Source organism: Papio anubis, chromosome 2 (genome assembly GCF_008728515.1).
Source record: "Papio anubis isolate 15944 chromosome 2, Panubis1.0, whole genome shotgun sequence".
In the NCBI taxonomy this organism is placed as follows: domain Eukaryota; kingdom Metazoa; phylum Chordata; class Mammalia; order Primates; family Cercopithecidae; genus Papio; species Papio anubis.
This window is the reverse complement of record NC_044977.1, coordinates 75068362-75096329: the sequence shown is the minus strand read 5'-3', so window position 1 is coordinate 75096329 and position 27968 is coordinate 75068362. Positions and strand designations below refer to the sequence as shown.

Here is a 27968-nt window from a genome sequence, read left to right as displayed (position 1 = left end):
ACTCTATTTTCTGTTCCATGATACAAACTATAAAAATGAGAGCTCAGGCCGGGCGCGGTGGCTCACACCTGTAGTCCTTGAACTTTCGGAGGCCAAGGCATGTGGGAGTTCAAGACCAGCTTGACCAACATGGCAAAACCCTATTTCTACTAAAAATACAAATATTAGCCAGGTCTGGTGGCACGTGCCTGTAATCCCAGCTACTTGGGAGGCTGAGGTAGGAGAATCATTTGAACCCAGGAGCCAGAGGCTTCAGTGAGCCAAAATTGTGCCACTGCACTCTGGCCTGGGTGACAGAGTGAGACCTTATCTCAGGAAAAAAAAAAAAAAAGAGAGAGACCTTAACCAAAATTTTCTTGGCTGGTGGCCTCATGTCAGTTGACCCCAGGCCCAGAGCGTCAGTAATTTTACCTCTTCTCTTTGACCCCCACCCCAAGCATGGGATGAGTTTCCTTCCATTGCTTCTGTTTGAGTTGCCTCAGTGACTCCTGTTGGCTTCTCAGCCTTGCTTCTATCATCTGTATAATGAATTCTCTGCACTATATCCCTGCAATTTCAATACATTGAGTGATTTCTGTTTTTTTCAGTTGCATGTGGATTGATACAGAGGCCACACGTAACACTTCCAAGGTCATAGTTAAAAGAACTGAGAATGGAACTCAAGTCTGTCTGCATTCAACAGCTATACTCTTTCCACAACATTTTGCTACTTGGATAAATTAACTTAATGAATATTTATTGAACTCGCACTATGTACTAGGCAATGGGTAAATACGGTTCTGAAAGCAAGGGCTTACTGCTGACCAGGACCTTCAATGTTCCCCTAGTTTGGACCTTGTTTACAGATAAAAGACATTAAGAGGATTCCCTTCCTAAGAGTCAGCCTGGTTTGTTACTCTGCCTGCATTAATGAGCTCAATTACTGTAATACCAGGAGACTCAGCTGTATTCACAACTCCCACCATATCAAGTAACCCCAAATGATATTGTGAAATGCATCTTGTTTTTCCTCTTTTCCTTGTATCTTACCAGTAGGGAAATAATAGTATTAGAAAATCCATTTTGCCATTCATCTCTTCCTGTATCTCATCAGCAGGGGAGGAATCAAAGTAAATGGTAGTGGCCCAGAGGCAGCAGAGAATTACTGGGAGACTGAGCACGTCCACTTTAAAATTTGTGGGGTTTAGGCACATCTAGGAGGAATTTGGTGATGTACACAGACAGGAGGGCTTTTTTTGTGTTTGTTTCATGCCGAACCTCAGGTTGTAAAGTTTGTGGGTTTAGATACGTGCAATAAGCTGAATGCATTAAACTCCATGTCCAATGTAAACCAACAAACTGAGGCACATAAAGATGATGTGACTTACCCAACATTACAATCCCAGTTTGTTGCAAATACAGTTGATAAGACCAATCGTTAACATTTCTTCCACAGAGAAAAGAAGGACCACTTCCCTTGGCTTTGCTAATAAAGCATTTTAAATCATTTATTTACACACACACACAGAATTGTAAGTTTAGAAACCCTTGGGAAATATATTACAAATAGTGGAATGCAGACAGCAGACAAATTTACAGAGCAGAAAGCAATTCTACTGTTTGGAATATCTTTCCTCAATAAAAATGATTATCTGTACAAGAAAACAAACCCCTGAACATATCCAGAATCCTCCATATGCAGGAGAAGTACAATGGCTTATAAATGAGCACATGCACTGGCCGCCCTTCACCATGAGGATTGCTGAAGACAATAAACAAATGAAAAAATACATATCTGCATGTGTATACATTCTGAGTATTAAATCATGTTTCATTAGGATTAGAAGTACTGATTAAGAAGATAAATTTCAATGTTTTCTAGTTCAGAAATTAAAAACCTCAATCCTTGGATTTGATGACTTTATCACTTTCCTCTATCAACCACACTTGGGTCTCAGTCAAATCTTGACCACAGCAGGGAATAATTCATAATTATGTGCTGGTCTAGAAAGAAAGAAAACAGTTTTTAAAATCTGAATGTGATAGTTTTAAAATGTGTCCCCAAATTCTTGGATGCGTATTTCATCAGGAATGGAATCTCATTTCACTCCCATTGAATGTGGCTCACTTCTGACAAAGAGAAGGCAGTGGAAGTGGTGTTGTATGACTGCTGAGGCTAGATCCATAAAAGGTACCGGGCTGTCTCTCCTCTTGGGACATAGGCCTCTGGAGCCCTGAGCCACCATGTAAGAAGTCTGGTCACCTATAACCACCATACTGGAGAGACCATGTAGAGAGACCACAGAGACAGCAAGAGCGAGAGAAAGGAATTAGAGTTGTTTGAGTGATCCTAGTCCAGGCACCAAATACATGAGTGAGGATGCCTTCGAGGTGACACCAGCTCAGCCACCATTTCACTGCAACTGTTTTAATGACCCCATGTGAGAATCATCTAGCTAAGCCTATTCAACCCTGAAGACTAACAGCAATAATAATAAATGATTATTGTTGCTTTGTGCCATTATGTTTGGGGTGATTTTTATGTGGCAATAAATAACAATTTCATTCTAATAAATTATCTTTCTACTTAGTGTGCTTATGGTACCTTTTGACTGCTTGCGACTCTTTTTCCCTTTTAGGAACTCTTCCTATCCCAATGCCATATGATTTTTCTGGGCTATCTACCAAGCAACTTGGAGTCTTTTGCCTTGTGGACAGATATGTGGTCCAACCTGGCCCATCAGAATATCCTGGATACAGTGATTGGTTCAAGGAACACAACACATGATCCAGCAGAGCCAATTAGAGACCTCCAGGGAGATCAATGCCCACTCTGGAGAAAAGAGATGATGTCCTTTTCTCTAGATTTTCTAGCTTTGGGGTGGTATCTTGGCTAACAGGAAAGAAAAAGTTGCCTTAGGAATAAAGACAGGATAATAGAAGGCAAAATACAGAGATAGAGGTATGGAAAGCAGGGATTGAGGATAGTGGAGAAACAGAGAGAGTGATTAAATCATGATGGCAGGATTTGAACTCCTGCATCTAGTCATGCTGAAGTCAGGATTCGCTGCCTTGGACTTTTCAGACACATGAGCTAATAAAGTCTCTTTTTCCCTTAACTTAAGTTTGGTTTCTTTTAATTGCAAAGAGGTCTCTTTCATATTTAAGAATTCAATATGGTTTTAGAAAAAAAGGTCCAGGAAAGATCCAAAGAGGTGTATACAATTTTAGCCAGAAATAAATTATGATTGTAATTATTCAAGCAAACGCTACATGCCTGTGTGAAAAAACAAAATATGTAATTTATTTTTATAAAGGAAGATAAAGAAATAAAAAGTACAAAATTGAAGGTTCAGGATAAAGATTGAAATCAGCTTTAGTAATTATATTACTTTAGGCTGGACATTTTACTTTGAGACCTAAAACTCAATGGTTTAAAACATTTTTTATCTCAGAGTTTCTTTGGGTCAGGTATGCAGGAGCAGTGCACAGGGACCTCTGTCTCAGCATCCTTTAAGCTGTAATCAAGGTGTCTCTCTGGGGATGGGGTCTCATCTGAAAGCTCAACTGGGGAAGGATCCACTTCCAAGCTCACTGACATGATTGTTGGCAGGTTTCATATCCCCATAGGCTATAGGATGAGAGTCTCAGTTTCTCACTGGGTGTTGGCAAAGGATTCCCTCCATTTCTTGCTACATGGACTTCTCTGAAGGGTAGCTAAGAACATGGCAACTGGCTACCATCAGGAAAAGCAAATGAGAAAGAGTGAGGGATTGAAAGCAAAACAGGAATCACAGACTTTGATAACCCAGTTCCAGAAGTGACATCCCATCACTTTGCCCTATTCTATCCCTTAGAAGCAAGTTACTAGGTCCATCATTCCTAACAGAAGAGGATTACACAAGACCATGAAGGCAAGATGCAGGGATCATCAAAAGCCAGGTATCCTTCCAGGAGTATCCTCACTTCACAGAGGCTTCTATGTGCTCAGAGATGAAAGTTAAAGCCAGAGTGTCTATGACAGCGTTATAGGTACAGAAACTGATGATGCAGATAAGTCCCTCTAGGAAGGGAAGGGTTTTCCAAAACCTAGTTAGCTCCAGAATTTTCATATATTAGGAGATTGTGGTCAACAGTCTTGTTAGAGGGTGAAAACTTGATTTGCCTTAAAGTTGCATTTACCTAGGAAGCACATTCTTTTTACTTAGCTTGTTGGTGAGCCATTGAGGGGTAGGTATAGTAAAAGGATATTATGATGTCATTAGACCTTTTCCAAGCCCCAAGTGTGCCAGCATCAGAACTTTTTGAATCATAACACAAAAGCCACACTTTTCTTTGTCTAAAGGAAGATTGATCTTAGACCCAGGTCTTCCTATCCAAGCCATTGAGGGCACTCTTCCCTGGCACCACTGCTTAGGAACATAGTGCCTTTGAGCCTGTAGGAATTATAGCTAGTGTTCAGAGTAGACAACTGTGGTGGAATGGTAAAAACATTGCAAGCTATCTGCTTATCAGAAGCACTTGGGTCCCCTCTGTTTTGAAAAATGTTTATGTTTGCTTCTTTCTAACCACTAATTACTCCATAAAATCCTGTTTGGCTATTGTAAACATGTGCCTCTAGCTAAATGAATCCATAAAACCAAAACAACATCATTAGAACAGCTCTTTGTTAAGCTTTAGGAATGGACTATCGTTATTTGTATTTGGCACAAGGAATAAAAATGAAATCATTTGCATAAACATTATTGAAAGTAGAATGTTAAAAGAAGGTTTATTCCCCAAGGTGTTTTATTCTAAAAAATAGTTTCACTTTTTTTCGAGAAGTACCTATAGAAGGAACTATTATTTATTATGTTTTAGGGCTTTTTTCTACTACATAGAGGGGAACAATCTAGATTTTGCATGTTTGCTATTTATTCTCGAACAAGTGCCTCTATTTTCCTACCCATATAAAAGACAATATCAGATTGTCCTTGGAGAACAATAGGCAATGGCAAGTAGCCTGAAGATCTCCTTCGTGTGCATATTTCCCAGGTGGAGGGCCAATGCAGAAGTGGAGGGTAAATCCCCAATAGGGGATTGGTTTTGGCAACATGAGAATTTGCTCAGCTTGACTCAAGTTGTATATGTGCCAAGTTCACTCAAGAACACAACACATAACCTGCCATCTAGATATTAAGCCAGGATATGTGATCTACAGAGAAATATTATATGGCAACAGAGAGCTCTACTACAAAACTGCTTTCTATCACCAAAATAACAATAGAAAAATTGATGCTTTTTCTATTGCAGACCAGTGTTCCTGATCTTCGAAATTGTAACAAACCTTCCTTAATGTTAATTCCCAAGCTAATTATGAACAACCTGAGCACAAAGTCTAATGCTTGGAGTTTTCTGTGAGTAATGTTCCTCCCTCTTCCTAAAATCCCTTCGACCAAAAGAATGGAGGCAATGTAGGAAGGGACAAGTGTCTCCCCTCTGTTGCCTCACTCAGTATTTTCCATGAGAAGCATCTCATGTTGAGGGGGTGGGAGGGTCTGAGCTTGCTGGAACAACTCTCAGGTCTTGTGGCCAAAGGGATGACGCCAGAGGCCCACGACACCAGGAACTTCCCAGATGGAATAGTCCTTGAAGCCATTTTGAAGGAACTTGCTTGAGTATATAACTCAGCTGGGTGTAATTGTGACAGGAGACGTAGTAGCCAAAAGCTTGAACTGTTGGTCTAAATTCTCAGATCCTCCAACTCAGTGGGAAGGTCCTATCTTTCCTACCTGCCTTTGGGAACACCATAGTGACCCTTTTTATGTTCTGGCCCCCTACCTTCATAAATAGCTCTTAGCTACGAACTACTGATAACTTCCTGTATGGACACAAATTATTTTTAGCAATTTTACCTAAAACCTTTAGACTGGACATTGTTGTGATTTTCTAATATTCACTTCATTCCTTCCCCATTGGAAAGTGGACACACAGTTTGGGAAGACGAGCCTCACCCTCAAGACTCACTCCAGGTGAATGGTGCTGATGCTTTCCAGTCTTTCATTTATCATGGGGGGCGGGGTGCCCTGAAGGCTAACAGCACAGGTGCTGGTGTTAGATCCTAAGTTCCAATGTTAGTTTTGCCTCTTACCTTCTCCAGCCTTCATTTTCTTCATTTCTACAATGGGGATTACAATGGTACCCCTCCTTAAGGGCATGTTGTGAGGGTTAAATGAGACTGTCCGTGCAAAATTGTTTTAGCAGTTCACATAGTAGGCATTCAGAACATAACAAGGATATAGTGGGGCTCAACATAAGGCAGCAAATGTGACCATTATATTAATGTTTCGGGGAAAAAGTGGTACCAAAAAAGTGACTTCATGAATTCAGAAACCAAAAGACTCAGAGAGTAATAATGTATGAGGCTTCAAATGGGAATGGACAAGTTGGGTGGGAAAGAAGAAGTTAGATAGGCAAGTGTCTGGGCAATTGGCTAGTGTGTCCTGTAGTGTAGTATAGCTGGAGAGATGGTGGGACAAGTAACAAGCTCCCAGGTCTGTCAAGTTGCTCTTCTCCCAACCTCTAGGGATCTGATGAAGCCACAACAAAGTCTTAGTACTGAGGCAATGGAAACTTAGCAGTATCAAATAAAACCCTCTCTTTTTCCAGATGGAGAAATGACTTGCTCTAGGTCATGCAATGGTTCATGGTAGAAATAGAAATGCAACAAAGATCTCCTGGCAGCCAGACTGGCATTTTTTAATCCAGCAACCAGGTATCTAATTAGCTTCTATTGTAATGCTCTCATAAAAGCATTCAGCGTATCATGACCTGCAAGACAACTTTACACACAAACAAATCCTAGTTTAAGCTTTTACTACTGAGAAGAAAAATGTGGCACCATGTGTTCCTTTGAACCAGTGAGAAGACTAAAAAGCAATCATTATTTTGCTAAAATTTACAAACCATTGAATCAATAGAATGTACTTACATTAGGGCATCAGTCTACACACACAAGAGTTAACCAGAACATAAACTGGGTGCGGGCAGAAAGTTGGGATGTTAAGAAAAATGGTCCTAGCTGAACCAGGGGCTAAAAGGAGCTCTCACAATCTAAAATTTACTGTTTTGACCCTTACAACTGTCACGAGATCTGGGACACAAAGACCCACATTTCAACTCTCTTCCACTTACTAGCTTTGGGACCTGGGCCAGTTACTTAAATTCTCAGGGCTCCAGATTCTGCTTCTATAAACAGAAGATAATAACATCTGACTCACAGCATTGTTTTCATGAGACATTAGTGAGAAATTGTTGATGATGTCCAGCATAGTACCAGACCCAGGGTGTTTGGCACTGCCTCTCCCAATCCAGGTATAGCCAAAGATACTCATTTTCTGAAAAAGCAATAATTATCTGTTACGTAGCAGGTCCTTCCTAATTGGGCTTTTGTTCTGTTTTGTTTTAATGATTTTTCCAAATTAAATAGAGAGCAAGGAAGCTGGTTTAGATTACAGGGTCACTGCAAAATAACTGAGACAGTAGATATGACCTATTTTCAAGCTGCCTCAGTATAATTGGGAATATTTTCTTTGTCTTGGGAAGGAGCCAGAGCTGTAAGCCTCCTTTCCTCTGCTTTGTGGATCATATCAACCAAGGGAACCCCTTTGACAGCTCTGCAGCCTTGGCCCATGCTTGAGAGTTTCCCTTCCTCTGACCCTAGGATCTTTCCCCAGAAGGCTTGCTTTGCACTCGCCTCAGCATCATTGAAATTCCCTCTACTTAACAGTTATGGCTGCAAGCAAGGTCATCATAAGTGTACTGATGATGCTATTGATGGACCCTCTAATGCCATCTGTTGGTGGTGGGTAGAGTTGATATGCTTCTAGTCCAGTGTGTGGCTTTATTGAATTCTGTAACAATTTGAGATAGATTTTCTCCAAAGATTGTCAGGAATTCCTCTTACAGGAAATACTAATGGAAGTTCTTTAGGCTGAAACAAAGTAATCCCAGATGCTACTTCAAATCCACATGAAAAACAAAATAAAAAACAAGTACACTGGTAAAAGTAAATATGTTATTATAAAAGATAGTATGAATTTCTTCTCCTTTCTCTTATAATAACTGATTTACAAAGCACTTGCATAAAACATATGTATATAATTGTATTGCTACAGGCTTGTAACATAGAAGTGTAGAATATTTGACAATAAGAGCACAAAGATGGTGGGTAAGAGCAAAGCTGTATTGAAGAAAAGGAATGACACCAAACAGTAACTTGAATCCACAGAAATAAATGAAAAGAACAAGAAATGGCAGATAGGATGATTAATATTAAAAGAAAACTCTACAAATAAGTATGTACTCTCCTGTCTTCTCTGTTTTCTTTTTCTTTTCTTTCTTTTTCTTTTCTTTTTTCTTTTTTCTTTTTTTTTTTTTTTTTTTTTGAGACAGGATCTTGCTCTGTTGCTTAGGTTGAAGTACAGTGGCATGAACACAGCTCACTACAGCCTTGACCTCCTGGGCTCAAGTGAAACTCACACCTCAGTTTCCCAAGTAGTTGCGACCACAAGCATGTGCCACCATGCCTGGCTAATTTTTTTGATGGTTGTTTGTTTGTTTGTTTGTTTTTGTAAAGATGAGGACTTGCTATGTTTCCCAGGCTCAGTTTCCTTAATAGACATAAAATTATATAAAGCAATAATTACAAAAATATAGAGTTTGCAACATATATGAATATAATACATATAACAATAATGACTTAAAAGGGGGAAAACAGAATAGAACTATATCAAAGTAGTGTTTATGTATCTCACTGGAATTAAGTTTGTATAAATCTAAGTCAATTCTGATTATTTAAAATGTGTGTAGTAAGCCCCAGAGCAACTATTAAGAAAATAACTTAAAAATAAAAAGTGAAAATATCATTAAAGGAATTAAAATGTTTATAAGAAAATACTTAATGCAAAAGAAAGTAGTAAAGGAGGAACAGAGGAACAAAAAAGACATGAGCCATATAGAAAATAAAAAGCAAAATGGCGGACACAAAGCCAACTAGACAGTAGTAACAGTAAATGTGAATGCATTAAGCAATTCATTTGAAAAGCAGACATGGATAAAAAACAAGATCCAACTATATACCTCTACAAGAGACACGCTTTAAATTCAAAGACACAATGCAGAGAAAGTAAAAGGATAGACAAAGATGTATTATTTAAAGAGCAACCATTTTAAAAACTGCATTAATATTAGACAAACACACTTTGGAACAAAAAGTGTTAAGATAAACTTTAGAATAAAAAGTTTTGAGAGGCCAGGTGCGGTGGCTCACATCTGTAATCCCAGCGCTTCGGGAGGCCAAGGCAGGTGGATCACTTGAGGTCAGGAGTTTGAGACCAGCCTGACCAACATGGTGAAACCCCGTCTCTACTAAAAATACACACACATAAAAATTAGCCGGGTGTGGTGTTGGGCACCTGTAATCCCAGCTACTCAGAAGGCTGAGGCAGGAGAATCACTTGAACCCAGGAGGTGGAGGTTGCAGTGAGCCAAGATCACGCCCCTGCACTCCAGCTTGAGCGACAAAGCAAGTCTCCATCTCAAAAATATAATAACAAAAAGTTCTGAGATAAAAAGGGATATTTTATGATGGCAAAAGGGCCAGTCATACAGAAAGATAAACATTTTTTAATCTAAAATTGAACCTCAAAGCATAAGAAGTAAAACTAACAGGAGTGAAGGAAGAAATAGACAATTCAACAATAATAGAACTTTAATACTCCACTTTCGATAATGTATAGAACAACTAGACAGGAGATCAACAAGGAAAAAGAAAACTTTAACAATACTATCAACCAATTAGACATAACAGAAATCTATAAAACATTCCACCAACAATAGCAGAATACACATTCTCCTCAATTACACATGGAACAGTCTCTAGGATAGGCCATATCTAGGCCATAAAACAATTCTCGATGAATGTAAAATGACTGAAATCATACTAAGAATATTCTGTAACCACAAGAAAATAAAATGAGAAATCATTAATGAAAAGAAATTTGGGAAATTCACAAATATGTGAAAATTAGACAACACATACCTAAATAACCAATAGATGAAGGAAGAAATCACAAAGGAAATTAGAAAATATTTTGTGATGAATAACAATGAAAACACAACACATCAAAACTCACAGGATGCAGGTAAAATAGTGCTTGGAGGGAAATTAATAGCTGTAAATGCCTACATTAGAAGAGAAGAAAGTCTTGATCTCTATAACATAACCTTCAAACTTAAGGTACTAGAAAAAGAAGAGTAAGCTAATTCCAAGCGAATCGAAGAAAGGAAATATTAATAGCAAAGATTTGCGCAGAAATTAATGAAATAGAGAAGACAGAAACAATAGAGAAAAATCAATGGAAACAAAGTGAAGCCACCAATAATTCCTCTCCTCCCTGTATATACACGCAGCTTCCTCCACCAAGAGGTGGGGGTCTGTCTCTTTTCTCTTTGAATCTGGATTGTTGTGATTTTCATTGACCAATCGAATATGGCAGAAATGCTACCTAAAGAGGTCACCATGCTACCCAAGTACAGGTTAGCCTGGTGAAAGAGGGGCCTCATGGAGAGGCCCTAGAAGATGAGAGAACAGGAGGTGAAGAACAAAGCCTTCCTAATCAGCAAGCACTGAGACCTCAGATATGTGAGGGAAGGGCTTAAGGATCACAGCCAAGCCTAGCCACCAGTTGACTAAAACTTAATGAGGTATTCCAGTCAACACTATGTTGGGGAAAAGACCCCCTAGTCAACTGACAGAATTGTAAGAAAATACATGGTTGTGTTAAGCCACTAAGCCATAAGTAACTGAAAACAGTTTCTAGGTTGAACACTCATAAGGACAGGAACTTGTAATATAGTAATGTTGATCAAATCTCAGTCTCATTTCTCTATAATGTTAAAAAAAAAAAGGTCTCAATCTTCTAGTCTAGAGGTCTTCAAACTCTAATAGATGAAACTAGATGAAAGTTAAGTTTCTCTTGGTAGGATGGCCAGGGGAAGACACTCAGAAATTCACCTGTTTGGTCTCTCTAATTACCCCCTCAGAGGTCTTTGAATCCCACTGCCAGATCATTCTTTTTTTTTTTTAAGTTAGCTTCCCCCCCCCCCCCCCCCTTTAAGTTCTGGGATACATGTGCAGAACGTGCAGGTTTGTTTCAAGGTCTGCATGTGACATGGTGGTTTGCTACACCCACCAACACGTCATCTACATTAGGTATTTCTCTTAACGCTATCCCTCCCCTAGCCCCCCAGCCCTTGACAGGCCCTGGTATGTGATGTTCTCCTCCCTATGTCCATGTGTTCTCATTGTTCAACTCCCACTTATGAGTGAGAACATGCGGTGTTTAGTTTTCTGTTCCTGTGTTAGTTTGCTGAGAATGGTGGTTTTCAGCTTCATCCATGTCCCTGCAAAGGACATTAACTCATCCTTTTTTATGGCTGCATAGTATTCCATGGTGTATATGTGCCACATTTTCTTTATCCAGTCTATCATTGATGGGCATTTGAGTGGGTTCCAAATCTTTGCTATCGTGAACAGTGCTGCAGTAAACATACGTGTGTATGTGTCTTTATAGTAGAATGATTTATAATCCTTTGGGTATATACCCAGTAATGGGATTGCTGGGTCAAATAGTATTTCTTATTCAAGATCCATGATTTAAATCAACACCATGATTTTTACAGATGAGGCACAGAAGGAGAAAGGAAGCTTCCCAAGAAGTATAAGAAGTTTCTGACTGACTTGTAATCAAAGTCAGGTTTCCTCAATCTTATTCAGTACTTCATCTTGAACACATGAAACTTTGGATGGGGGACTTTATTTTTTGTGCCTGCTTTTTGGTCCACTTCTCACTGTAACAGGCCAGCTAAGGCATAACAGTTAAGACATGACTTTGGAACCACATTCCCTTACTACCTGTGTGATTGTAACCTCTGCCAGCAACAGAGACCACCACTAAGTCCCCAAGATGGCGGCATTTTTCCCAGCATGATCAGCCAGCTACCTGGTGGCAGGTTGATTACAGTGGACCCCTTCCACCATGGAAAGAGCAGCATTTTGTCCTTACTGGGATAGACACTTATTCTGGATACACATTTGCCTTCCCTAAATGTAATGCTTCTGCCAGAACTAGCATCTGTAGACTAGCAGAATGCCTATCCAGCTTCATGGTATTCTACAATTGCTTCTGATCAAGCAACTCACTTCACGGCAAATGAAGTGTGGCTCATGGGATTCACTAATCTTACTATATTTCTCACCATCCTGAAGTAGCTGGCTTGACAGAATGATGGAATAGCCTTTTGAAGACTCAATTACAGTGCCAGCTACAGTGAAGGTCTGGGGCAAAGTGCTCCAGGAGGCAGTATATGCTCTGAATCAGTATCCAATATATGGTGTTACTTCTCCCATAGCTAGCATTCATGGGTCCAGGAATCAAGGGGTGGTCTACTGGCAAAGACCCCTAGTGATCCACTACCAAAAGTTTTATTTTCTGTCCCTGAGACCTTATTCTCTGCCATTCTAGAGGCCTTATTCTAAAAGGAGGAATAGTTCCACCAGGAGAAACAAAAATTAATCCATTGACCTGGAATTTAAGACCGCTGCTGTGACACTTTGGGCTCCTCATGGCTCTGAATCAATGAGCAAAGAAGAGAGTGGGTGTGATGGCTGGGGTGATTGATGCTGATTACCAGGGAGAAATTGGACTGCTACTCCACATTGAAGGTAAGAAAGGGTATTGCTGGAGTACAGGAGCTCTCTTAGGGTGTCTCCTAACACTACCATGCCCTGTGATTAAAGTCAATGGAAAACTATGCCAGCCCAATTCAGGCAGGACTAGTAATGTCCCAGATCCTTCAGTAATGGAATTGTAAATTTATTCTAATCTTTAAGAATAGAATCATGACCAGCTGAGGTGCTTGCTGAGAGCAAAGGGAATATGGAAGGGGTAGTGAAAGAAGGTAAAGACCAGCTATGACTATTTGACTTACTGCAGAAAGGAGGTCTGTAATTGTTATAAATATTTCCTCATTTTATTACGAATGTGTGTGTATGTACCTAGGGGTGTGTGTGTGTGTGTGTGTGTGTGTGTATCTATATATATAGTGTGTGTGTGTGTGTGTATGTGTATATATAGAAATATGTGCAGGCAAGCTTGGTGGAAGACAGCCCTCCTGGAGAGACCCTGGAGAATGAGAGGATGTACACACACACACATATATACATAATATATACACATATTCAAGTATCTTTGTTTTCTTCCTTTTATCCCCTTGTCATACAACATAAGCTATACTGACTTTGTATTACAGTATTTAAGTACTGTTAACTTTATACCATAGTATTTAAGTACTGTTAACTTTATACCATAGTATTTAAGTTACAGGATATCAAGGAGAAGAGTGAATATTACTCAAGGACATTGCAACCTCTTCCCCAAGGGGAAATGGTTAGTGGATTTTCAGTTGTATACAGGACATTTGTATCATGTTAAGCAGAAGTATGACCTTGTTGTTGTCTTTATTTGGGGAGTAAGTCTGGTTTGAGAAGATGTGTGTGGGTACAAAGTCGGCAAAGGGTGAACTGTGATGGTTAATTTTATGCATCAAGTTGGCTAGGTCATAGTATCCAGTTTTTGGTCAAACACCAGTCTCGGTTTTGTTGTGAAAGTTATTTTTTAGATGTGATTAACACAGAAATCTATAGACTTTAGGAAAAACAGATTACTCTCCATAATGGAGGTGGCCCTTATCCAATCAGTTTAAGGCTTTAAGAGAAAAAGACTGAAGTCCCTTGAGGAAGAATGAATCCTGCCTCCAGACTGCCTTCACACTCAAGCACATCTCTTCCCTGGGTCTCTAGCCTGTGGGCCTTCACTGCACAGTTTAAGAAATTGGCTCCTATACACACACACACACACACACACACACACACACACACAAAATTGATTCTGTTTCCTTGGAGAACCCAGACTAACACAGTACTTAACCTTTCTATGCCTCATATGTATTTTCTGTAAAATGAAGAAAATAATGGCACTTGTAGGGCTTTAAGGGAATTAAATAAGTTAATTCATACAAAGTGCTTAGGAAGGATAGAAATATTACATAAACATGTGCTGTTATATTATTATAATGTAATTCAGGCCATATTTTATGTATCTTTATAAGCTATCTCAATTTTCTTTTAGACTACTAAATCAATTTCTGTTCATGAAACTCTCACATCACATTGTAAGTATCAATCTCCCTCTACAAAAATGTAAGACCTTAAGGACAAAAAGTGTGTTTTATTCATCTTTATATTCCCAGATCATAGTGCAGGCTTAGCAAACAGTTCATGCTCAACATTTTTTGAACGAACAAATGAATGAATGAAAAAATTGCTTTATGGAAGATATAGAAGTCCACCTGCTCTTAGCTCATGTCACTTTTTTAAAAAAAAAATACTTTAAGATCTAGGGTACAGGTGCACAACATGCAGGTTTGTTACATATGTATTAATGTGCCGTGTTGGTTTGCTGCACCCATTAACTTGTCATTTACATTAGGTATTTCTCCTAATGCTATCCCTCCCCCAACCCCCAACCCCACAACAGGCCCTGGTGTATGATGTTCCCCACCCTGTGTCCAAGCATTCTCATTGCTCAATAACCACCTATGAGTGACAACATGTGGTGTCTGGTTTTCTGTCCTTGCAATAGTTTGCTGAGAATGATGGTTTCCAGCCTCACCCATGTCGCTACAAAGGACATGAACTCATCCTTTTTTATGGCTGCATAGTATTCCAAGGTGTATATGTGCCACATTTTTTTTTATTATTACACTTTAAGTTCTAGGGTACATGTGCACAACACGCAGGTTTGTTACATATGTATACATGTGCCATGTTGGTGTGCTGCACCCATTAACTCACCATTTACATTAGGTATTTCTCCTAATGTTATTCCTCCCACTTCCCCCACCCCACAACAGGTCCTGGTGTGTGATGTTCCCCACCCTGTGTCCGAGTGTTCTCATTGTTCAATTCCCACCTATAAATGAGAACGTGCGGTATTTGGTCTTCTATCCTTGCGATAGTTTGCTCAGAATGATGGTTTCCAGCTTCATCCATGTCCCTACAAAGGACATGAACTCATCTTTTTTTATGCCTGCGTATGCCTGCATAGTATTCCATGGTGTATATGTGCCACATTTTCTCTATCCAGTCTATCATTGATGGACATTTGGGGTGGTTCCAAGTCTTTGCTATTGTGAATAGTGCTGCAATAAACATACGTGTGCACGTGTCTTTATAGCAGCATGATTTATAATCCTTTGGGTATATACTCAGTAATGGGATGGCTGGGTCAAATGGTATTTCTAGTTCTAGATCCTTGAGGAATCGTCACACTGTCTTCCACAATGGTTGAACTAGTTTACAGTCTCACGAACAGTGTAAAAGTGTTCCTATTTCTCCACATCCTCTCCAGCACCTGTTTTTTCCTGACTTTTTAATGATCACCATTCTGAATGGTGTGAGATGGTATCTCACTGTGGTTTTGATTTGCATTTCTCTGATGGCCAGTAATGATGAGCATTTTGTCATGTGTCTGTTGGCTGCATAAATGTCTTCTTTTGAGAAGTGTCTGTTCATATCCTTTGCCCACTTTTTGATGGGGCTGTTTGATTTTTTCTTGTAAATTTGTTTAAGTTCTTTGTAGATTCTGGATATTAGCTCTTTGTCAGATGGGTAGATTGCAAAAACTTTCTCCCATTCTATAGGTTGCCTGTTCACTCTGATGGGAGTTTCTTTTGCTGTGCAGAAGCTCTTTAGTTTAATTAGATCCCATTTGTCAATTTTGGTTTTTGTTGCCATTGCTTTTAGTGTTTTAATCATGAAGTCCTTGCTCATGCCTATGGCCTGAATGGAATTGCGTAGGTTTTCTTCTAGGGTTTTTACGGTTTTAGGTCTAACATTTGAGTCTTTAATCCATCTTGAATTAATTTTTGTATAAGGTGTAAGGAAGGGATCCAGTTTCAGCTTTCTACATATGGCTGGCCAGTTTTCCCAGCACCATTTATTAAATAGGGACTCCTTCCCCATTGCTTGTTTTTGTCAGGTTTGTCAAAGGTCAGATGTGTGGTGTTATTTCTGAGGCCTCTGTCTGTTCCATTGGTGTATCTCTCTGTTTTGGTACCAGTACCATTCTGTTTTGGTTACTATAGTCTTGTAGTATAGTTTGAAGTCAGGTAGCATGATACTTCCAGCTTTGTTCTTTTGGCTTAGGATTGTCTTGGCAATGCAGGCTCTTTTTCAGTTCCATATGAACTTTAAACTAGTTTTTTCCAATTCTGTGAAGAAAGTCATTGGTAGCTTGATGGGGATGGCATTGAATCTATAAATTACCTTGGGCCGTGTGGCCATTTTCATGATATTGATTCTTCCTATCCATGAGCATGGAATGTTCTTCCATTTGTTTGTGTCCTCTTTTATTTCACTGAGCAGTGGTTTGTAGTTCTCCTTGAAGAGGTCTTTCACATCCCTTGTAAGTTGGATTCCTAGGTATTTTATTCTCTTTGTAGCAATTGTGAATGGGAGTTCACTCATGATTTGGCTCTCTGTCTGTTCTTGGTATATAAGAATGCTGGTGATTTTTGCACATTGATTTTGTATCCTGAGACTTTGCTGAATTTGCTTATCAGCTTAAGGAGATTTTAGGCTGAGACGATGGGGTTTTATAAATATACAATCATGTCATCTTCAAACAGAGACAATTTGACTTCCTCTTTTCCTAATTGAGTACCCTTCATTTCTTTCTCTTGCCTGATTGCCCTGGCCAGAAATTCCAACACAATGCTGAATAGGAGTGGTGAGAGAGGGCATCCCTGTCTTGTGACGGTTTTCAAAGGGAATGCTTCCAGTTTTTGCCCATTCGGTATGATACTGGCTGTGGCTTTGTAATAAACAGCTCTTATTATTTTGAGATATGTTCCATCAATACCTAGTTTATCGAGAGTTTTTAGCATGAAGAGCTGTTAAATTTTGTCAAAGGCCTTTTCTGCATCTATTGAGATAATCATGTGGTTTTTGTCTTTGGTTCTGTTTATGTGATGGATTACATTTATTGATTTGCATACATTGAACCAGCCTTGCATCCCAGGGATGAAGCCAACTTGATCGTGGTGGATAAGCTTTTTGATGTGCTGCTGGATTCGGTTTGCCAATATTTTATTCAGGATTTTTGCAACAGTGTTCATCGGGGATATTGGGCTAAAATTCCCTTTTTTTGTTGTATCTCTGCCACGCTTTGGTATCAGGATGATGATGGCCTCATAAAATGAGTTAGGGAGAATTCCCTCATTTTCTATTGATTGGAATAGTTTCAGAAGGAATGGAACCAGCTCCTCTTAGAACCTCTGGTAGAATTTGGCTGTGAATCCGTCTGGTCCTGGACTTTTTTTGGTTGGTAGGCTATTAATTATTGCCTCAATTTCAGAGCCTGTTATTGGTCTATTCAGCAATTCAACTGCTTTCTGGTTTAGTCTTGGGAGGGTGTATGTGTCCAGGAATTTGTCCATTTCTTCTAGATTTTCTAGTTTATTTGCATAGAGGTGTTTATAGTATTCTCTGATGGTAGTTTGTATTTCTGTGGGATCAGTGGTGATATCCCCTTTATCATTTTTTATTGCATCTATTTGATTCTTCTCTCTTTTCTTCTTTATTAGTCTTGCTAGCAGTCTATCAATTTTGTTGATCTTTTCAAGAAACCAGCTCCTGGATTCATTGATTTTTTGAAGGGATTTTTGTGTCTCCATCTCCTTCAGTTCTGCTCTGATCTTAGTTATTTCTTGGCTTCTGCTAACTTTTGAATGTGTTTGCTCTTGCTTCTCTAGTTCTTTTAATTGTGATGTTAGGGTGTCAATTTTAGATCTTTCCTGCTTTCTTTTGTGGGCATTTAGTGCTATAAATTTCCCTCTACACACTGCTTTAAATGTGTCCCAGAGATTCTGGTACATTGTGTCTTCATTCTCCTTGGTTTCAAAGAACATCTTTATTTCTGCCTTCATTTCATTATTTACCCAGTAGTTAGTCAGGAGCAGGTTGTTCAGTTTCCATGTCGTTGTGCAGTTTTGAATGAGTTTCTTAATCCTGAGTTCTAATTTGATTGCACTGTGGTCTGAGAGACAGTTTGTTATGATTTCTCTTCTTTTACATTTGCTGACGAGTGCTTTACTTCCAACTATGTGGTCAGCTTTGGAATAAGTGTGATGTGGTGCTGAGAAGAATGTATCTTCTGTTGATTTGGTGTGGAGAGTTCTGTAGATGTCTTTTAGGTCTGCTTGGTGCAGAGCTAAGTTCAAGTCCTGGATATCCTTGTTAACCTGTTGTCTCTTTGATCTGTCTAATACTGACAGTGGGGTGTTAAAGTCTCCCATTATTATTGTGTGGGAGTCTAAGTATCTTTTTAGGTCTCTCAGGACTTGCTTTATGAATCTGGGTTCTCCTGTATTGGGTGCATATATATTTAGGAGAGTTAGCTCTTCTTGTTGAATTGATTCCTTTACCATTATGTAATGGCCTTCTTTGTCTCTTTTGATCTCTGTTGGTTTAAAGTCTATTTTATCAGAGACTAGGATTACAACCCCTGCTTTTTTTTTTTCTTTCTATTTGCTTGGTAGATCTTCCTCCATTCCTTTATTTTGAGCCTAAGTGTGTCTCTGCATGTGAGATGGGTCTCCTGAATACAGTACACTGATGGGTCTTGACTCTTTATCCAAATTGCCAGTCTGCGTCTTTTAATTGGGGCATTTAGCCCATTTACATTTAAGGTTAATATTGTTATGTGTGAATTTGATCCTGTCATTACAATGTTAGCTGGTTATTTTGCCCGTTAGTTGATGCAGTTTCTTCCTAGCATCAATGGTCTTTACAATTTGGCATGTTTTTGCAGTGGCTGGTACCAGTTGTTCCTTTCCCTGTTTAGTGCTTCCTTCAGGAGCTCTTGTAAGGCAGGCCTGGTGGTGACAAAATCTCTCAGCATTTGCTTGTCTGTAAATGATTTTATTTCTCCTTCATCTATGAAGCTTAGTTTGGCTAGATATGAAATTCTGGGTTGAAAATTCTTTTCTTTAAAAATGTTGAATATCGGCCCCCACTCTCTTCTGGCTTGTAGAGTTTCTGCTGAGAGATCCGCTGTTAGTCTAATGGGCTTCCCTTTGTGGGTAACCCAACATTTCTCTCTGGCTGCCTTAGCATTTTTTCCTTCATTTCAACTTTGGTGAACCTGACAATCATGTGTCTTGGGGTTGCTCTTCTTGAGGAGTATCTTTGTGGTGTTCTCTGCATTTCCCAAATTTGAATGTTGGCCAGCCTTGCTAGGTTGAGGAAGTTCTCCTGGATAATATCCTGAAGAGTGTTTTCCAGCTTGGTTCCATTCTTCCAGTCACTTTCAGGTACACTAATCAAACGTAGATTTGGTCTTTTCACGTAGTCCCATATTTCTTGGAGGTTTTGTTTGTTTCTTTTTACTCTTTTTCTCTAAACTTCTCTTCTCACTTCATTTCATTAATTTGATCTTCACTCAGTGATACTCTTTCTTCTACTTGATCAAATTGGCTACTGAACCTTGTGCATGCATCACATAGTTCTCATGCCATGGTTTTCAGGTCCATCAGGTCATTTAAGGTCTTCTCTACATTGTTTATTCTAGTTAGTCATTCGTCTAATCTTTTTCAAGGTTTTTAGTTTCCTTGTGATGGGTTCGAATGTCTTCCTTTATTTTAGAGAAATTGGTTACTACCAACTTTCTGAAGCCTACTTCTGTCAACTCGTCAAATTCATTCTCCATTCTGCTTTGTTCCATTGCTGGCGAGTAGCTGCGATCCTTTGGAGGAGAAGGGGTGCTCTGGTTTTTAGAGTTTTCAGCTTTTCTGCTCTGGTTTCTCCCCCTATTTGTGGTTTTATCTACCTTTGGACTTTGATGATGGTGACCTACATACGGGGTTTTGGTGTGGATGTCATTTTCGTTGATGTTGATGCTAATCCTTTCTGTTTGTTAGTTTTCCTTCTAACAGTCAGTTCCCTCAGCTGCAGGTCTATTGGAGTTTGCTGGAGGTCCACTTCAGACTCTGTTTGCCTGGGTATCACCAGTGGAAGCTGCAGAACAGCAAATATTGCAGAACAGCATATATTGCTGCCTGATCCTTCCTCTGGAAGGTTCATCTCAGAGGGGCACCCAGCTGTATGAGGTGTTAGTTGGCCCCTACTGGGAGGTGTCTCCCAGTTAGGCTACATGGGGGTCAGGGAACCACTTGAGGAGGCAGTCTGTCCATTCTCATAGCTCAAACACAGTGCTGGGAGAACCACTGCTCTCTTCAGAGCTGTCATACAGGAATGTTTAAGTCTGCAGAAGTTTCTGCTGCCTTTTGTTCAGCTATGCCCTGTCCACAGAGGTGGAGTCTACAGAGGCAGGCAGGCCTCGTTGAGCTGCAGTGGGCTCCACCCAGTTTGAGCTTTCTGGCTGCTTTGTTTACCTACTCAAGCCTCAGCAATAGCAGAAGCCCCTCCCCCAGCCAGGCCTGCCACCAAGCAGTTCAATCTCAGACTAGCAGTAAGCAAGGCAACGTGGGTATGGAACCCGCTGAACCAGGCGCGGGATATAATCTCCTGGTGTGCCATATGCTAAGACCATTGGAAAAGCTTGGTGTTCAGGTGGCAGTGTCCTGATTTTTCCAGTAAAGTCTGTCACAGCTTCCCTTAGCTAGGAAAGGGAAATCCCCAAGCCCTTGTAGTTTCCAGATGAGGTGATGCCCCGCCCTGCTTTGGCTCACCCTCCATGGGCTGCGCCCACTTTCTGACCAGTCCTAATGAGATGAACCAGGTATCTCAGTTTGGAAATGCAGAAATCACCCATTTTCTGTGTTGGTCATGCTGGGAGTTGCAGACTGGAGCTGTTCCTATTGGGCTATCTTGAAACGGAAGCCAAGCTCACATCACATTGATCTGATCAATTGGCAGTCAGTGTCACTGATGACATTACCAAAGTTTACTTTGGTAATGCTAAAGGAAAGTGATTGAAAGGATATTATTTTAGTAATTAATTACTTACTGTAGGATCCATAACTGCCTTATTTTTTAGCTAACATTTATTAACTGAAATTTCCAAAAAGATCTTAATCATAACATAAAAGAGTCCTTCAGATTCCCAAAGCCAGTTTCTACAGTATAAGCTGTCTTCAGGCTGAAGATGCTTAAGAACTATGAGGGCTTGCTTTGAAGAAATGTGAACAGCCCTAGAGACTTCACTGATTTATCAAAACCGAGTAGCCAGAAAGAAGCCAGAGCCCAGTCCTTCATTAATTGGATTGCTGTGGAATCCATTTGGTGAGCACTTGACTTACTACAACTGGGTTACCTATTCTTAGTAGCTTGTTCTGTCTTCCAATTTTAGCTTATTTGCTGAATTGGTGCAAACCAGAAGACAAGCACTATATCTGGAACAATCAGCACATTCTTCCATGGGCTAATGAGAGTCAATTACTGGGATTTCAACAGAAACAGTTTTTTAATTATCATTATAATTAATAATAATAATGCTAAGTAATTTTCTAACCAGCCAGGGTGAAATCACTCAACATTTGAAATTGACACATATGCCCAGTCAGGATTATAGGCTCCACTTTTTAGCTACTTGGGTATCTAGCAGTTCTCCTGTCACTCTGAGGATATGAGCTTGAGGATTTTGGAAATTTAGTTCATAATGAGTGATAGAATCCCAGAGTCTCAGAAGGTCGGAGCCAGTGAAATCATCTACATTCAATCTCTTAGAAGAGCTTAATGTGCATAAACATGGAAATATGTTCCAAGACGTATCGTCAAGTTGAAAACAGTAACTTGCAGGATAATACACATATCAATTGTCTGTCAACATAACCACAAAAATAAAACTAAGTAGAAAATATGTTTTTTGGAAGTATATATTATATATTCTAGAAAATAGAGTAGACGATATGTATTGTGGAGAAATTTAGAAGACTATACATTAATATATTAACAGCGATTATTTCCGAGAGAATGAAGTAACATAGAAATTACAAAACTAGCCTCAGTTATTTCCTTTCCCATATCTCTGCTGCTTGCAATGTGATTTTTCAACTCCTCCTACAGAGATGCGGAGTCCGTTTCTTCTCTCCTTGAATGTGGGCTGGTACGGTGACTTGCTTTGGCCAATAAAAGCAGCAGGAGTAAAGACATGTCAGTCACAAACCTAGGCTTCAAAAGGCTTTCACTTGCTCTTTTAAGGCCCTATTCAGCCTCAATGAGAACAAGCCTCAAGCTAGTCTGCTGGATGATAAGAGAAATACAGTCTGGACACCCCATTCCCCCTTGTCCCTGGCAGTCAACACTTAGCTAATATACCAGCTGACCACAGGCACATAAGCAACCTCAATCAGATCTGCTAAGCCTAGACCAGAACAGCAGAACCACCTAACTAACATTTAGAGTCATGGGCAATAATAAACACTTATTATTTCAAGCCACTGGATTTGGGTGAGATTTGTTACACAGCAATAAATAACGGATAAGTGCAGATACAACCTAATAATCCTTTTCTATAATGTTATCATTTTACAATGAACATATATTGACTTTTTAATTAGAAAGCAAAATAATAATTTTTTAAAATGTCTAACCCTTGAAAGAAAAGAAACCTGAATCACACAAGGGGAATATTGCCCATTTGGTTAAAACTCTGGCTGCAAATCACAAAATCCTAATTCAAAGTTTAAGCAAATCAACTAACTTACTGACTCGCAGGACTGAGGCCCAGTGAGGTATTTCTAGTTTTAGTAGTGGCTGAGTCTTAGTAATCAAGTCATATTTGTCTAGAATATGTCTTTCTCTTCTTTTATATCTCTTCTTCTAGTTTGGCTTCATTCTTAGGCAGATATTCCCAGGAGTGATGAGATGGCCATTGCTATAATTTGGATGTTTTGTCTGCTCCAAATCTCACATTGAAATGTGATCTCCAGTGTTGGAGGTGAGGCTTGGGGATGTGTTTTGGTCATGGGGGCTGATACCTCATGAATGTCTTGGTGTCATCCTCATGGCAATGAGTGAGTTCTCACTCTGTGAGTTCATGCAAGACTTGATTGTCTAAAAAAGCCTGGAACTTCCTCCTCCTCTTCTTCCTCCTCCTCCTCTCTCTCCTCCTCTTCCTCTTCCTTCTTCCTGTCTCTCACCGTCCCCCCATCATGTGACACACCTGCTCCCTCTTCATCTTCTGCCATGACTATAAGTTTCCTAAGGCCTCACCAGAGGCTGAGCAGATGCTGGTGCCATGCTTGTACCCTGCAGAACTATGAGCTAAATCAACCTCTTTTCTTTATAAATTAGCCAATTTCATATATTTCTTTATATTTACAGGTTTAGGATCCAGTGTAAATGATAATTACTCCTAAAAGTTCAAGTAATATCTCAGGAGTCACTCTAATTGTCCAAGTTTGGATTTCATACTCATCTCTCAGTCACTGTTGTTCTGGTTGACTAGGTCCATTTGTATGCCAGTCCCTCAGAGATGGACAATGAATGCAAAAGCACAGTTATTCAAATGAATATTGGGCTACTGTTATCCTAATAAAGGAGAAGTGGGAGTTGGGGTGTAGAAAAAAAACAAAATAAAACAGAGGCTCACAATACCCAAGGACTTATAACTAGTAAATGGCCAAGTTGGGACTAACTCCTAGGTTTTCTGACTACTAGCACAACACTGAAAAAGTATTGTGAAATATATATGTGAAAATGCCCACTTTTGACTTTACATGGTATATTCATCTCTGCCCTCATGTTCTTCATCATTTGGCAAGCAGCCCAAAATGTATATGAAATGTTCTGCTCCTATGAAACCTCATGAGAAAATACTGTGCTTTCACAAATTAAAGTGAAGTTGTCATAGTCCATTACTGGAAAGCAATAAAACTTGCATTCATTCGTTCAGTAACTATCTTGTGGCTTCTGCAATATGCTTTAGTATATTCTGTAACTATATCAACATATGAATGAAAAGCAGTACAGACACCCTTCAAGTAGGGGAGAGGGGGGTTAGAGTTTAATTATCATGCCACAATTCATCTGTTTTGGGAACCATCCCAAGCACAGTGAAAAGAATGCTTTATCACAGCAGAAGGGAGGTTATCATTTGAAACTTGGAATAAACTGAGTCTATGAAAATAAAAGACAGTTTTAAAGTGGACTTTTACTATACTTAAATAACCTTCATGCCTTTCTCCTACAGTTGCAAAATATTTACATATTATCATATTTGCCACAACCTCTCATAGCAAAGCCTGCCAACTCACTTTAAAGAAAAAAAAAAAACAGAGAGATAAACCAACATGCTCAAGTGCAACAAGTTCACTGTTTGACTAGATGCATGTCAGCTTTGATCAGGAGTGGAAAGGAGGCTGCCCCAAGACAGACATTTTTCTTTTGGAAATTTTGACATCATATTGACACAGCTGGTACAGATCGGAAAATATTTTATGTTCTCACCATCCCAAAATAAAATGATCTTCTCCCACCATACATTTGGTAATTAATCATGGACAGCCTTGTGGCATTTCTTCTTTCTCTTGTGATTTCGACTTGGGAATGTAATCCTATGCTTTTCTTTTTTTATATCTGCTGTGTCTCCTCAGTATATATAGGGCCTTGGGGGCAGGTCCCTATATTAAGCCTGCAAAGACAGTAAGCTGCTCCCTGTGTGCCTTCCCCAGACAACTGCTGGTAATTGGTGGGATCTGGGGAAATTTGATACCCAGGTTCTATGGGAAAGAGGGTCAACGCCAATGATAATATCTGCCAGGGGTTTCATATGGCAGGTGATAGTTGACCCTAAGCTTGCCAGGCATTTGCCATCCTTGCAATCCCAGGCCCCAGTTTCCTTCTTATTTGACCCTACAGCCTCATGTCTTTAAAGAAACTTCTATCTGCATTCTTTATCCAGGATTCAAACCTTTGTATGGATATAGATAAATAAAAGTTAGGTGAGCATCTCAGGTGAGATGGTTTGGCTGTGTCCCCACCCAATTCTCATCCTGAATTGTAGCTCCCATAATCCCCATGTGTAATGGAAGGGACCTGGTAGGAGGTAATTGAATCATGGGGGCAGGTTTTTCCCATGCTGTTCTCATGATAGTTAATAAGTCTCACGAGATCTGACAGTTTAATAAAGGGAAGTCCCCCTGTACAAACTCTCTCTTACCTGCCACCATGTAAAAGTGCCTTTGCTCCTCCTTCACCTTCTGCCATGATTGTGAGGCCTCCCCACCCACGTGGAACTGTGAGTCCATTAAACCTTTGCCTTTATAAATTACCTAGTCTCAAGTATTTCTTCATAGCAGTATGAAAATGGACTAATACCTAAGGTATTATATATGCAGATATTCTTTACAAAATAAATTGATGTGTTTTCTGATTAGAAAGTTATGTTTTGTGTAGTAAATTTAGAAAATAAAGGGAATATTATGATATAAGATAAATAAAAATTACTGTAATTAATTATATCATCCAGAAATAACCACTGATAATATTTTTGCAGTGTTCTTGCTAGCCAATTTTTTTTCTATTTGGGTTTTTCTGCCAAAATTTGGTTCATGCTAGTATATGCTTTTTGTTTTTATCACTTAGCAATGTGTTTTGAACATTTTAAATGTTATTATTCTTTCCCCAAATATGTTTACTATGAATAAAATTCCTCTATGTGGATTTCCATGGGTTTATTTTTAACTCAAGGCATTATTTGTATTAAAATATATTGGGTTTAATTACTTAGATAACTATTTACAACTTTCCTAACAGCAGTGGGACTTCTCACTGTATTGTTACATTAAATAAAACATTCACATTTCCAGGGGTTCTGCTTCCAAACTGGAAAAACACTCTGAATTCAAACTCATTCAGGATCACAGTCTGCCTTGCCTATACTGTTGGAAACACAAGTGATCTTTTAAGGAGAGGAGAATAATAGTTAGGTCAGGTGCATCTCTTGGAATATGATCTGGAAGCAAATTAGGCCCTTTTTTCCTTTCTGAATTAATAATTTATACTAAAGTCACCTGCTTATTTCTTGTGTTTCCTTCATTGCCTTTAGAGCCTCCATATCCTTGAAATAAGGTGGAAAAAGAGACTCTGTTCCCAGCAGAGAATTCCCCACTGACATCAGGGCAAGTAATGCAGTCTTCACATTTCATCAAGGGAACGTCCCACAGAAGATGCTTACCGGCGATAAGACGGGGGAGAAAGAACAGCCAACAAGATCTGGGACATTCTAGCGATCCTCCAAGGCAGGACACTTGAAAGCAGGGGAGAAGAGCTCTAGGAATCTCCTTTGGTTTTTGATAGCGGGAAAAATAATTTGTTTCATAGGCTTAAAAATATTAAATCTATTATTAGATTTAAGTTATTCAATGTTGATCTGTGTTAGCAGTTGCTAATTTAACTGTGATAATAATTACCTGGGTGCTTGTAAAATTCAGACCTTACCCCAGACCTACTAAATCAGAATCTTGGAGGGGAGGAAAAGGAGAAGTCAGAGAATCTGTATTCTAAAAAGTTGCCCAGGTAATTCTGATGCAACATATGGGAAACTACTATCTCAAAACAGTTGGAATTGAAAATTTTAGTCAATAGCCAACTATTGGGTCTGCTTGATTTGAGGTCAAGCAAATTGAATAAATTATCTTGATGAAATAGAGGTATTTTTCCCCGAGTCAACTAACACATGTTAAACAGTAACGTGTTCAGCTCAGTCAATGGTTTGCAATTCTTCACTGTCAAACCATGGGGCTCTGATAACTGGTCCTTCACACACATCCCAGACATTTCTATAATGTCTTCAGCAACCAATTGGCACATTTAGCCAGCAAAACATAACCAAGGTTACCATTCTGTTGATACACTTCCAGCCAAGAGCAAAGAAAATTGACATTTTAGCCTAAATGGCTTTAGGATGGGAAAATCTACCATGTCTGGCTGATATTTTGAAATAGTAAAAATAGGTGAAGGATCCTCACCCACTATTCTCTGCTCACAAATCCCTAGCTGGGTGTCGATTTGCTAAAGAAAAAAAAGTACATGGCACATGCTTACCTTCAGAAATTCACAATGTGATGTGGGAACATAATTTATTCCAAAAAACGAGAAGGGAAGAATATAAGACACTGCATAATCAAGGGCTAGATTGTGAAGGAAGGATGTAAGTACCAGAGGAACTCGGTGAAAAGAAAAACTATATGAGATTTGGTCTATATAATTACATTAGCCTTGCAGATGGCAACGTGCCGGCAATTGAGTACTTTCTCATGATCTCTATTTTAAATGTCTCATTATAATACTATCTCTGGATCCTCAACTGGTTAACCATTTTTGTTGGCTGATTTATTTGGGAGAGTTTTTTGAAAGCCTGATTCAAACCGTAAATCCATCAGTTAGAAGTCTCAACATAAAATCCATTTAAAGAAGCAATTATAATTTACCCTTTCCTCCTGCCTGTACCAAGATAATTTTTCAACTCAGCAATCCAATTGTGAATTGTCCAAAAGGCATCACTTTCAGAATAGTTTCTCACATATAATGGAGAGGAGACTTTGATCAGTTGCAGCCAGCATCATTTTGCTATGTCATTGAAGAAGAAAATTTTTGTTTTAATGTAATGGAAACATTAGCATTTAGAAAACAAATTCTACTGAACACTGCTGTGAATATAAATATATTTTAATATTAAATATAATAATATTAAATATAATATTAAAATATATTTTTGTACCCCCTAAAAAATTGTTATGCCTGCAATTCCACCAGCCAGACAGAAAGCTCCATCAAAACTTTGGTGCATAACCTTTCAAACCTTTTCCCAACTGTGTCAAATGCACGCGCACACACACACACACACAGAAACATTTATATT

General features: G+C 39.2%; 1 long non-coding RNA gene across 1 annotated transcript; it reads left to right on the top strand.

Annotated features, from left to right (window-relative positions):
- The first annotated feature begins 293 nt into the window (after window positions 1–293).
- Window positions 294–27763, top strand: LOC108584548. Its single transcript, XR_001899748.3, has 5 exons — window positions 294–5375; window positions 5942–5990; window positions 6628–6733; window positions 12546–12745; window positions 26154–27763. It is a non-coding gene; the product is annotated as an uncharacterized LOC108584548 (long non-coding RNA).
- Window positions 27764–27968: the final 205 nt, after the last annotated feature.